This window comes from Canis lupus, chromosome 20 (genome assembly GCF_011100685.1).
Source record: "Canis lupus familiaris isolate Mischka breed German Shepherd chromosome 20, alternate assembly UU_Cfam_GSD_1.0, whole genome shotgun sequence".
Classification (NCBI taxonomy): Eukaryota; Metazoa; Chordata; class Mammalia; order Carnivora; family Canidae; genus Canis; species Canis lupus.
Window position 1 is genome coordinate 25,847,797 of NC_049241.1, and position 14,384 is coordinate 25,862,180.

Here is a 14,384-nt window from a genome sequence, read left to right on the forward strand (position 1 = left end):
TTATTTTTTTAGCAATAACATCTTTTAACTAGCAAAAATGAGAGGAATCATTTGGAGTTGAAGGTACCCTGCTTATTACTGTGATTTGTTTGCTATAATGGCTTTCTTTTTCTTTTTTTTTTTAAGTATTTTTAAAAAATGGTGCTAATGGTGTGCTGGAGTGCTAATATTTCCTGATACTACTGCAGAATGATAAACAGAACTTAACGTAAGGCACCATAGATCTTCAGGGACTTAGGCCAGAAGTCTAGGCTGGGACTTTTAAAGATAAGCTTTTAGAACAGCCCCTTGCTCTTCATTTTACTTATTAATAAAACCAAGGCTCTAGAGGGTAAGGAACTTGGGACGATGCCCCAAGGTTGTCTCTTTCTGCTGAGAGGCAGAGCTACATTTGAACGAGAAAATGTTGTGATAAATGCATTCATGTGAATCTCTGGGCCTCAGTTCTTTTAGTCTTTCAGCATTGGAATCCAACACTGTAGCCTTATATCCTACTAATAATTCTTTACACTTGGATTAATAATAATTCTTCATGTAAATTGCATGGATTGTGAAGGGATTACCATTCTTTTTATGGATCAAGAACCCAAGGCACCAAGGTAAGCCAGTAAAAAGCAAGTCTGAAGGTGACCAGGACTTGTGGTCTCCTGAGTCCACCGTTGTTCTGACTCTGATATACTCTTTGAATAACTCTTTGAGGTTGGGATTTTTCATACCCAATTTACAAATGGGGAAACAAGTCATGGGGACATCAAGTCACTGATAACAGATCTGGGTCTTCTGGACTCTCCCCATCCAGGGCTGCTCCTGTAGCTGTATCATAGCTGTTCTGAAGTTCTGGGATGGCAGTTTGAATGTAGTTGTGCAGAATTTGGTACTTGCAGAATCATGAGTGTTCTCTGTGTAATTTTTCCCCTACTTAGATTCCAATTTAAGAAATGGGGAATGAAGCAAATGAGCACACCATTTCTTGACGCATCTGTGGTGTTACTATGGTTACGTTTTGGCATGCTTTCCCATTTATTTTTTCCACTGATTTATAGGACCTGACTGTGAGCTAAATGGCTTGATTTTAAGCTTACCACTATATAGGAATTGGGGCAAAAATGACCTCAGCCTTTTAAAAACAGTGGAAAATCATGTCTTGTCTTTGCATGTATAAAGCCCTTGGTATTAATGTTTCATTTCTATGAAACCCTAAGTCAGGAATTGAGAAAGTAGAAATGGTCTTTCTCCTGAAAGAGAAAACAAGTAACATTTCATTTTACATTTCCTTCATAAAATGGGAAGGGAATTTCAGAAGAGGTCTGTTTCTGAGTCTGGCGCAGCGTGGGTACCTTTGAACATGAGCAGACCAGGGGTGACTTGGGATTCTGATATAGGCTTGGGACAACTCAAGCTATGCTTGTGTTTATTTTGATTCTTCAGCCCATGTGATTGGTAAAGCAGAACTTTCTCCCGACCTCTTGTGCCAACAGATTAGGAAGCCCTTCATTTGGAAAATACATCCTTCTGATTATGTTGTAACGGTGCCACAGGGAAGCAAGCTCATGTAATCTGTGTTTTCCAGAACTTCCTGCTGCTGGTATTTTAGTGACTTTCAGTATTTTGAGAAGGGATGACCTCATGAACAGGTGTTTGAGAGTTGGGGTAGATGCCTTTTCTTATACATTTTAGGAGGTTCATGTGTCACTGGAAATTAATAAATAAAGCCCCTTTGTTCTCGAGTTCTTTTTTTAAAATTTTATTTCAAGTTCTTTTTTCTGAGATTTTATTTATTTGACAAAGAGAGCAAGCACAAGCACGGGGGAGGGGGAGAGGGAGAGGGAGAGGGTGATGCAGACTCCCTGCTGAGCAGGGAACCTGAGACAGGGCTCAATCCCAGGATCCCGGGATCATGACCTGTGTCCAAAGCAAATGCCTAACAGACTGAGCCACCCACCCAAGCACCCCTCAAGTTATTTTTTCCCCCTCCCTTCCCCCCTCAAGTTATTTTTCAGTGTCATCATAGCATCACAATGTATTTTATCATTTAAGATCCCATCTTACGTTAATTCCTTGGCACAGACTGTGCAGGTAATAGTACCTTGATTTTACAGGTAAGGAAATGGAGCAGCAAATGTGACTTCCTCAAAATCCTACCGCTCCTAAATGCCGCATTGCTCACTTCACTTCTCACCCAGTACTATTTTAATTTTTCTTATTTTTAACAGCTTTATTGAGATACAATTCACACACCATGCAATCCACCCATTCAAAGTGTTCATCCAGTGCTCTTTTTGCTACAGTTCTTATTATGCTTCACTCCCCTTTTATTTTGTCTTTATTCAAAAACTTCTATTATTTCCACAGTGTGAAAAAGGTCATCAGAGTTGAAATTTAATTATATTTACCATTGAAAATCATCACCAAAAAAAAAACAAAATTAAAAAACCCAAACCATAATTGTGACAGAAAGAGAACTGGATTGCAGAGTGAGTCAGAAGCCCCGGTGTGAGGTCTGAGGGCTTTTCTCTAGCTGTGTGGTCTGGTGCAAGTCATGTAACCTCTCTGAGTCCCGTTTACTCTTTTTTTTTTTTTTTTTTTTTAAGAAAAAGATTTTATTTATTTATTCAGGAAGAGACATAGGCAGAGGGAGAAGCAGGCTCCCTGAGGGGAACCTGATGTGGAGCTTGGTCCTAGGACTCCAGGATCACACCCCAAGCTGAAGGCAGGTGCTTAACTGGAGCCACCCAGGCATCCCTCGTTTACTCTTTGTTAAAATGGAAATAGAAAGACCTATTTCAAGCTTGTCTCACCAAATGCCAACAGTGTCCCTAAGAGATGGGTCTGTTAGAGGAAACAGGGGCTCAGAGAGGTTAATAGTTTGCTGAGGGTCACACAGGTTAACAGGTAGCACGGTCAGAGTTAAACCAGTTCTGACTCCTGTGCCGGGCATCATTAATAGTGGTGTGATTAGAGCAGTATGACATGGACCATTGAGAGGGAAGGAAGCAAAAAAGGTTTCTCATTGCTGAGTTTTATAGTTGTAGCTATGTAAATCAGGGGGTCTTAATGGCAGCGGGGGCTATGTAATGCACCATACCTTAAAGATAAGTATCTTCTCTCTGATTTTCAAGTAATTCACTGATAGGTGCCATAGAATTTTCATAATTCTTTAATGGTAACTCAGCTTTCAATAAAACATTATAGGATTTTTTGGGATATCTTGGTTTATCTTACTCTTCACTGAATCTCTTCTTAATATACCTGTGGAAAACCAGCTCTAAATAAATGGATTTGAAATCTAGGTACACATCATCTGTGTTGCTCACTTCTCTCATTCCTTAGAACCATCTGCATGATGGTCTTGTCTCCTGCCCCTCAAATTCTTATACATGCCCAGTGCCCTTTGATGCTTCAGTCATGCAAATTTCATCTATTTCCCCAGACATACCTGTTGCCTTCTCCTAAGTGGGTGCATACTGTTCCCTCCTCTCGCCCTACCTTGCCATTTGACCAACACACAGATTTCTTTTAAACTCTAACCCAGATGCCACCTCCTCCACAGATTGGGCCTTTTGCCCTCTTCACTACTGCCACGGCTACCGGCCGTGACCCGCTTCTAGCACCTGTGCCCGCTTGCAGTGCCTGCCTGTCCTATTAGAATCTGACTGTTGCAAAGTCAGAGACTGTATTTTCCTCAGTGACCAGCCCACACCTAGCTTAGGGCCTGGACCATAGAATAAATGCTTGAATGAATGAACAAATGAAGAAATGGATGAAGTTGCTCTTTATTTTTCTGGTTTTATTTTTTTTCTCACCTACTTAACGTTTAGCAGAAAAAGCAGAGCTGCTTTTGCCATAAAGCTTTCAGAATAAAAGGCTGCTCAGAGACTTGAGCCCCGAGATGGCTGATAAGGACTCCACTGATTACTTGGCTGGTAATCCAGACCCAGAGGAAAGAGTCAAGGCTCCTACGCGCTTGGAGCTGGAGTACCCATTCCCAGCTCCTCCTAATTACAGTCTAGATAACAGTGTCCCTCCCGCATTGATAGCCTTCTGCTTTATGACTTCTTGCCCTGGCTGATGTGACAGCATCTGAGATTCTTGCTTTGGCATAGCCGCTTTTCCAGTCAAGATAAATGTGTTACCTGACAGGGCTTGTCATTTACTATACTGCTGCTGTCAAAGCGAGATACAACTCATCCAGTAGTACTGGTTCCGTGGAATGCTGAACACTACCCCTCCCATTCTGTCTCCCTTTTCTGGGTTCAATCATAAGGGATTCATCTTTCTTTTCAAGCAAAGGTCATCTGAAAGAGGAATGAAATAGTTTTGTTTTTTTTTTGGGGGGGGGGGAGCTTTTTGAAGATTTCATTCATTTATTCATGAGAGACACAGAGAGAGGCAGAGACAGGCAGAGGGAGAAGCAGGCTCCATGCAGGGGAGCTCAATGCAGGACTCAATCCCAGGACCCCGGGATCGCACCCTGAGCCAAAGGCAGATGCTCAACCACTGAGACACCCAGATGTCCTGAAATAGTTTTGTTCTGTACTTTAACACTTTGTGTATCTTTTAAAAAAAGATTTATTATTTACTTTTGAGAGAGAGAGAGAGAGAAAGAGAGAGAGAGAGAAATCTCTGGGAGGGGCAGAGGGCGAGGGAGACAGAATGTCAAACAGACTCTCTGCTGAGCATGGAGCCTGATCCCAGGACCTTGAGATCATGGCCTGAGCCAAAATCAAGAGTCAGATGCTCAAACTGACTGTGAGCCATCCAGGTGCCCCTGTACCTTAACACTGTTGATCAAGGCTCTCACTGATACCAAAACCATTGTATCTTGTGTAAGAGGCATTGATCAGTGACTTAAAGAAGTTTACAAAGAGATTAAAACTGTTTGATCTATAAGACACTTTAAATTTGATGTGGTAAACATAGATGACCCCGGTCTTTCTTTGTAGAGGTGCCATATTTAAACAGGCACCTTAGCATCTGTTAACAGTTGGCATCGTTGTTATCTCAAATGAGACTGCGACATCATAGATTCTTTGAACCTATGAGTGTCTCTTAAGCACAGCCATCTGCATTACTTCTTGCCCAGAATCAAACCATTCTGCAATTTTTTAAAAAGATTTTATTTATTTATTCATGAGAGACAGAGAGCGAGAGAGAGAGAGAGAGAGAGAGAGAGAGAGGCAGAGACACAGGCAGAGGGAGAAGCAGGCTCCATGCAGGGAGCCCGACGTGGGACTCGATCCCGGGTCTCCAGGATCACGTCCTGGGCTAAGGTGGTGCTAAACCGCTGACCCCCCGGGCTGCCCCATCATTCTGCAATTTAAGCTGATGATATTAACTAGAACAATTTATCCGCAAGAAGCCAGGACAAAGATCTGAGTGTTGAAGAATTCCTTCTCTCCTGGAATGTGCATCTCTGTGTTCAGGTTTTGTTTGACACAAGTGGAATGCTTCAGGTCATAATTCATGAACCAGATAGTTTTGGAAGCATCTCCGGGACTGTTCTGGTAAGAGTCACGGGAAACTTTCTCACCGTGGTTATTGCCCTTGTTCCTATAACCAAAGTAAGTGCTGTCTCAAATAAAAAAGGATTGTTTCAGGCTTTACTAAGCCTGATCTCTTGTGGAAATGTGGCTGGTAACTAACACCCTATAGCAGCTCCCTTGTTGGTGGACTCCTGCTGTGTGTAAGGTGCTCTGCCGTGGTGCTCGTGTATGTGTTGTCTCTTATGCTGGCCTCATTGAGGACACACAGAATGTAGTCATCTGAACTCAAGCCCATCGGACTGGTAAACCTTGCCTCTTTTCTATTTGTTTGGAAAGGTTTGCTGGCTATATGCAATCAGTATCTGCCCTCATCTCTTCTCCATCACTTATCAAGTCTTTCCCCCTTCCTTACCTTTTACTCATTGGTATTGTATTTTACCATGTATTCCCAGCTGGTCTGCAGTCTGGGGACCCCTCCCACTCATTGACTATCCCGGTACAGCCTGCACTCGACCTTTCCTTCCACCTCTGTCAAAACTAATTTGTTCCAGGGATACCTAGTTGGCTCAGTCAGTTGAGCCAACCATGACCTTGGTTTCAGCGCAGGTCATGATTTCGGTGGTGTGAGATCAAGCCCTGTGTCAGGCTCTGTGCTCAGCAGAGGGAGTCTGCTGAGATTCTCTCTTCCTTTCCCTCTGCCCCCTGCTCCCATGGTCTCTCTCTCTCTCTCTCTAAAACAGTAAATAAATCTTCTTTTTAAACACCAACTTATTTGTGCCAGGCCGGCTCAGTCAGTGGAATGTAGGACTCTTGATCTCATAAGTTATGAGAATTCATGAGGGGTCGTGAGTTTAAGCTTCCTGTTGGGTATAGAGCTTGCTTGAAAAAAATCAACCACATTTAATAAAACTTAAAGTAAAAAAAAAAAACAAAAAAACTTATTTGTTCTACATTGATTAACTATTGGGTTGTCCTCAAAGAAGCCAAGAATAAGAATGAAGAAGTGAATCATTCATATTGTGGCATAGGGTCCTCTATCTTCCATATTATGTATCTTTTAGCAGGTGACTTTAAAATGTAGTGCTGCTAGAAATAGCCTATAAAATGGGAAGTCTGGCAAAGCAGACCAGACAAAGCCGGTTCATGAGTAGGGATGGATTCTTATGCTTTTGATGTGTTTTTGTACTTTTTATAGTGGTTAACACAGTGTTCTATGCACAGAAAACACTTTAAACACAAGATTGTATCAAGGGACCTATCCCCCGTGCTTGCTGCTGTATCACTTCTCATATATAGTTCAATTCTACCAAGTATAAGCTGGGATAGGATTTGTATTTAACAAAGTAATGCTATAGTCTAGGCAAAGAGCGCTATGGCAAATTAAAAAGAGAATGGGACTAGAAAACATACTTTTGTTTAGATGTAATTTGGAGTTAGAATCTAGGTTCAAAAAAAAAAAAGAATCTAGGTTCAGGTAATTATAAACAAATTTTCATCAACATGAATGTCTGGTGGGGAGTTGAAGAGCTGTGAGGGAAGTGGATATGTTCTTTGTTACTTTGATAACACCTGTCTGATAAAAGCCAGGTGCACACCACAGGTTTGTGACAACCCAAAACAAAACACCACTTCTCATTCCTGGAGTGCCCCTCAAGGAGCATTGAAACCACTAGTGTGGCATCTATTCTGCTTCTCCTTACCACAGGAGAGGAGAGCTGTTCCATCAGCAAATTCATGAGAAGGGCCTGGTCATTCATGAATAGGACAGTTCTCTTCTCCTCGGGGTTAGGACATTCAGGTATGAGGGGGCTTGCTGGAATGGTGGCCTGGAGAGGCTGGCAGGCTCTACAACTTAACACTTTCATCAACCTGGGCAGGTTACCCAGGCTTTCTGGAGCTCCACTTTCTCGCTACCTTTTTTTTTTTTTTTTTTAAAGATTTTTATTTATTTATATGACAGAGAAGGAGCACAAGCAAGGGGAATGGCAGAGGGAGAGGGAGAAGAAGGAGCAGGCTCTCTGCTGAGCAGGAAGCCTGATGTGGGGTTCAATCCCAGGACCTTGGGATCATGACCTGAGCTGAAGCAGATACTTTAACCGACTGAGCCACCCAGGCACCCCTCTCACTACCTTTTTTGGTATTTATGAGAAGTACCTGAACACCCAGCAGTGTCTATGACACTTCAGAGGTCCGCCAGAAATCCTCTGTTGGGGACAAGCTTCTTTCTCTCATACCCTTTCCTTCTCATTTTTAACATGACTTGTCCAGTCCAGCATTCTCCCTTTTTTCTTTGCAGGTTCTTTTTTATTTTTAAGATTTTATTTATTTATTCATGAGAGACAGAGAGAGAGAGAGGCAGAGACACAGGCAGAGGGAGAAGCAGGCTCCATTGCAGGGAGCCCGAGTCCCTGGATCCTGGGACTCCAGGATCTCACGCCCTGGGATGAAAGCGGCGCTAAACCACTGAGCCACCTGAGCTGCCCTCTTTGCAGGTTCTTATTAAGCTTTGGGTCTTGTTTATATGATTATCTTTTTTAAAATTTTTATTTATTTATGATAGTCACACAGAGAGAGAGAGAGGCAGAGACACAGGTAGAGGGAGAAGCAGACTCCATGCACCGGGAGCCCGACGTGGGATTCGATCCCAGGTCTCCAGGATCGCGCCCTGGGCCAAAGGCAGGCGCCCAACCCCTGCGCCACCCAGGAATCCCTATGATTATCTTTTTAAACAATTGTGATAACTTATGGAATTCTTTACTGGAGAACACAAGCTAAGTTTTCAAAAATAAATTTCCAGGGGTGCCTGGCTGGTTCAGTCAGTAGAGCATGTAGCTCTTGATCTTGGGATTGTAAGTTTGAGCTCCACACTGGGCATAAAGAGTACTTAAAACCTTTAAAAAAAAAAAAAAAAAAAAAAAGATTGGGCAGCCCCAGTGGCACAGCGGTTTAGTGCTGCCTGCAGCCTAGAGTGTGATCCTGGAGACCCGGGATAGAGTCCCACGTCAGGCTCCCTGTATGGAGCCTGCTTCTCCCTCTGCCTGTGTCTCTGCCTCTCTCTCTGTGTCTCTCATGAATAAATAAATAAAATATTTAAAAAAATTAAAAAAAAAGATTTTCTGACATTGGTTGAGTAACAACCCAACACTGAATGCTAGACGAAAACATACTGAAGATTAATAATTGGATGATTTAGCCAATAATAGGCATGCTTGAAACAGCATTCTCTGCACATTCCCAACATCAGCTAATTCCCCAGTGTTTTCTTTCTCTGTATTTCTTTTTTCTTTTTTTTTTTAATTTTTTAAATTTTTATTTATTTATGATAGTCACAGAGAGAGAAAGAGAGAGAGGCAGAGACATAGGCAGAGGGAGAAGCAGGCTCCATGCACCGGGAGCCCGATGTGGGATTCGATCCCGGGTCTCCAGGATCGTGCCCTGGGCCAAAGGCAGGTGCCAAACCTCTGCTCCACCCAGGGATCCCTCTTTCTCTGTATTTCTTATTATGTGTTGTTAACCCTAATCACCATAGTATATTTGCCATGTGGATGGAGTCCTATTGGATGAAAAAAAGGAAAGAGAAACTACAAACTTAAAGGCTCCTCACACTGGACTTGGTTTATACGTGTCCATTAATAGCCTCATATAAACATGGCATGACTCATGTTCTTTATTGTAAGGTTCTCAAGGGTGTAGGAAAAAGGAAAACCACAGGAGTTTAGATTTAAGTTTAATTAGAGTTGATATTATTGATAATCTTCTTATGAAAATATGTTAGGCCAGCCTTACTGCTTATTAATAATCTCTATCATTAATCCAGTGTTACTATACGTACCAGTCACTGTGCTCAGTGATTTACAAGTATTGTTTCTTTTAGCCCTCTCCAAACCCTGACAAGTATGATGTTTTCATCTTTGTATTGTGAGTGTGGCAGTTGAGGTGTGGAGAGCTTAGGTAAGTGACTCAAGCATTCAAGGATGCAGTTTAATAATGATGGAACCCAGATTCATTCCAGTTCCAACTGCTCCCAAGAGTCCAAGTTCTTGGTTTATTTTCTGGGTGCATCACCTTAAAAACCACATTTTAAATTAACCTATTGGATTTGAAAGAGTCTTCTCTTAATACCATATGGATTAGTCCTTGGCTGGGTGTAGGATACTAATATATCTATTTGGCAGACATGTTAATTTATTTAATTGCTTTATAATTCTGGCTGAGATTTTTCATCAAGATGTGTTGCAATTATAAAGCAATTTCCACAGCAATTTATGTAGGGACATGGAAGTTTTCACATTATTTTTACCATTTATTATTTTAAGAGAAGGTTTTATCAAATTTACGCTTCCCAAGAATCATGGGTCAAGAGAATGAAGTACATATATTTTTAAAGAAACCTCCTTGTATCAGACATGTTAGTAAAAATATGTACAAATAAATATTCCAGCTTCTGTAATGGATTATGTGCATTTACGCCAAGGTCCAAGTGAGGATACTTAACCAGTTATGCCCTGATGGGCTTATCTAAATGACCTACCCAAAATGATGACCTTAAATTTAAACAAGAAAATGTCACTTGTATCATTTCAACCATAATATGAATAAACTAGACTTATTAACTGCTCAGGGACATATTTTCCTCTTGTATTTAAAATTAATAAATTGGGGATCCCTGGATGGCTCAGCGGTTTGGCGCCTGCCTTTGGCCTGGGGCACAATCCTGGAGACCCCGGATCGAGTCCCACGTTCTTGCATGGAGCCTGCTTCTCCTTCTGCCTGTGTCTCTGCCTCTCTCTCTCTCTCTCTCTCTATGTCTATTATGAATAAATAAATAAATCTTTTAAGAAATAAAATAAAATTAATAAATTATATGTCCCTATTTTTAGGAAGTACAGTCTAACGTATTTAGGGGTAGGGGGCCATAGTGAATGTATCTTAATCTCAAATGGGTACACAACATTTAAAACTATTAAAAATATATTATGCGTTGGGAGAAAGGGAGAAAGAACAGATGACAAGCCAGTAGGTTTAAATATTAATAATAGACTGAGTAAAGGGTATACAGTGTTCTTTGTATTATTCTTATTCTTATAATTTTCTTTAAATTTGAAATAATTCCCAAATAAAGTATTTTTAAAATAGACCCATGGCCCTCAAAAAGTTAAAAAAGCAACCAATATAGTTGGGAAAAGGGAACTGATTATATATGAATGTTATGTTTTGGGTTGTTTTTTCTCCTTATAAATGTCAGTGTTTTTACCCCAGAATTGAGAATCTGTTAGTACTTTGTTAGACCTTGTGTATTGCAGTATATAGAGACTAACCTGGAAGACATTGTGCACATATGTATTAAGACAAAAATTTAACACTTCTGGAATGCCAAGTATATGCTATGTGCTTTCTTTATAGTTTCTCATTTAATCTTTGTGGAGGTCCTAGGAAGGATGTACTACTATTATTCTCCTTTACAGATTTTTTTTTTTTTTTTTTGAGGGAGAGAGAAAGAGATTGTGTATGCATGCAGGAGGATGGTGGGGGTGGGTGGGGAAAGCGGCAGAAGGAGAGAGAGAGAATCTTAAGGAGGCTCAATGCCTGACACAGAGCCGTTTGTGAGGCTGGATCCCATGATCCAGAGATCATGACCTGAGTCAAAATCAAGTGTCTGATACTTACCTGACTGAGCCACCCAGGCACCGCAATTTTCTTTACAGATGAGAAAACTGAGGCTTACTAAGATTAAGTGTCTTGCCTTCCATTTGTGAAGAGACTGGAACCCAGGCTGTGAAGATGAATACTCCAAAGTCCCACTAGCAATCATCATGTTTTCTTTGCTCAGACTATGTATGTGTACATCTACATGCCTAGATACATATACACCCACTGAGCATATTTAGAAAATTATTTTAAATGGATTCTAAATACCTGCTAATGAGATTCTGGATCAATATAAAAGTATAATGAAATTATTATTATTATGGGACATATATTGAACACTTGCCATGGGTGAGGTGTTATTCTTTCTTCAAAGTGAAATAACTTCTCAAGATGTCACAGCTAATAAGTGGTAAAGCTGTGCTGTGTTTTTCTAGAAGTTTCACTCCTAACCAGTGGCTTATATTGCCTGTTACTTATAGCACTACAGAATGTTTTAAAAAAATTAGAGGGGGCTCAGCGGTTGACTGTCTGCTATTGGCTCAGGGTGTGATCCCAGAGTCTCAGGATTGAGGCCCACATCGGGCTTCCTGCATGGAGCCTGCTTCTCCCTCTGCCTATGTCTCTGCCTCTCTCTCTCTCTCTCTGAGTCTCTCATAAATAAATAAATAAAGTTTAAAAAAAAAATAAGAGGAGAGAGAATCAGTAATTAAGCATATTCCTTTTCTTGGTGAGGTGGGATCCCATCAAAGCACCACATTAGGGTGCCTGGGTGGCTCAGTGGTTGAACATCTGCCTTTGGCTCAGGTCATGATCCTGCGGTCCTGGGATTGAGTCCCACATCAGGCCCCCCGCAGGGAGCCTGCTTCTCCCTCTGCCTATGTCTCTGCCTCTCTCTCTGTGTGTCTCTCATGAATAAATAAAATCTTAAAAAAAAAAAGCAAATAAAAAGCACCCCATTATATTGATTCCAGGGGGCACTATTCAGTTTGCAATCTATGTGAATAGGGGCCCTCAGTGGTGGGAAGCATTCTGCCTACGTGCTTTATGCACTGGCTAAGTACCAGTAGTAGATACTCAGGGAGACATAAAGCCTGAAAGATCAAATTGCCATTCATCTGGGAGGTACATGTCCCAACCATGCTTTGCTAATATGGTTACTCCAGTGAGGAAAATATCCACTGGATACTTTAATGCCAGAAACCTAATCCAATCCAGTTACACAGTCTCTTCATTTTTAATTCAGCTGATTGAAGGATGGAGACAGTATTAGAATTGGATCTTATTGGATAGTAGCTATTATTTCTTTAATTTTCCTTTCCATCAATCCAGTGATCCATCTACTCAACCAACCAACTTCCACTTACTCCACTTCTCTGTCCATTCAACAAACATGTATCGAATGCCATCATGAGCAGGTCACATTGTTAGGTGTTCAGCAGTTAGGAGTAAACTGGTTACATTTCCTGTTCTAAGAGAGTTTATAGTATAGTGGGGAAGACAAACAAGAGGCAGCTGTAATAGAATAAGGTAAATCCCTTGGTTTAGTAAGCCTAGGACAATATGACATGGAAGAATGGACACCAGGACACCAATGAGTGGGTGTGATGAGGAACTGAGGTAAATACCAAGGGAGAAGCAGAAGAAAAAGCAGAGCATCCATTTTTCCAGGGAGAATCAGGAAGCATCTACTTGTGTGACTGTGGTCAAGTGACTCTACTTAACATCTCTAAGCTTAATTCCTCATTTTTTAAAGATTTTATTTATTTATTAGAGACTGAGAGAGAGAGATTGAGAGAGAGAGGCAGAGACACAGGCAGAGGGAGAAGCAGGCTCCATGCAGGGAGCCTGACGTGGGACTCGATCCCGGGTCTCCAGGATCACACTCTGGGCTGAAGGCAGGTGCTAAACCTCTGAGCCACTGGGGCTGCTCTAATTCCTCATTTTAAAAGGAATCTGTTTATTAGGAATGAAATAGACAAATTAACCATCCTAATCTCCCAAGCCCAGTCCTAAGGTAATGTGGTCGTTTTTGGACATGCTTGCTCCTTAGAACCTCTTTTTTTTTTTTAAGATTCTATTTATTTATTCATGAGAGAGAGAGAGAGAGAGAGAGAGGCAGAAGCAGAGGGAGAAGCAGACTCCATGCAGGGAGCCTGTTGTGGGACTTGATCCTGGGAGTCCTGGATCATGCCCTGAACCAAAGGCAGATGCTCAACCACTGAGCCACCCAGGCATCCCTCCTTAGAACCTCTTAAGGATTGAAAGACCATGTATATTTTTGACTTCTAAAATATTTAAAAACAATACCACCACCAACAGAAAACAATACTCCAGCAAAAGTTAGGACATGGTTTTAATGTTTGTACTTAATTAATGCTTTTATCATCCACATAGCAATGTGGTATAATTGTGCTATTCACTAATTGCAAGATGCATAAAATATTAACTCCAGGTACACTAAGGACAGTGTAGTATGGTAATAAACACTATATTTAAATATCTCTCATTCCTTTTTTTTTTTTTTTTAAAGATTTTATTTATTCACGAGAGACACACAGAGAGAGGCAGAGGGAGAAGCAGGCTCCATGCAGGGAGCCCGACATGGACTCGATCCCGGGTCCCTAGGATCACACCCTGGGCTGAAGGAGGCGCTAAACCGCTGAGCCACCCGGGCTGCCCCTCTCTCATTCCTTTTAGTGTATCTTTACAACTATAGACATAACTTTATTTGAAGAGAACAGAAGTCTAGATTCGAGGTCCCTTATGGAGTCTTAGGGCAAATGATTTAGCTTTTCCATTCCTTGGCAACTTTGATAGGTATGGAAGGCTAAGGGATGATGCCTTTGGATGAAGGCTTGGCTGTTTCAGATACAGCTTCCTATTGTTTGTTAATGGAAAAAGTCTAAGCAGAGTAAGTGACTTCATATAGGGACTATCTAAGCAAACAGGATGGGTCCTACCAGAACCTCAGTTTTATCAGGGTACAGCCTTATCATTGTATTTCTCTTCAGCTTCAATCATTCAGAGGAAAACTCTTTATTCTTTGGACCATTTCTTCTGAGGTTGCCATATCTCTGGTTGGGGCTTCTCTACCCTCATGACCTGCCTACTAGAAGTGAGGCCTTATTATTGTCTTAAGTGTTTTGCATTGAAAAGTGAGACAAAATTTGGTTACACTAGAAGTAAAATCAGTGTAGTTGTTATGCTTAAATGAACTTGACATTTTTCTCATTTCCCATCTCATGAGATGAG

General features: G+C 41.2%; 1 protein-coding gene across 1 annotated transcript in view; it reads left to right on the forward strand.

The window, feature by feature from the left end:
- MAGI1 (membrane associated guanylate kinase, WW and PDZ domain containing 1) overlaps nucleotides 1-14,384 on the forward strand; it is a 637,460-nt gene that overhangs the window by 388,349 nt on the left and 234,727 nt on the right.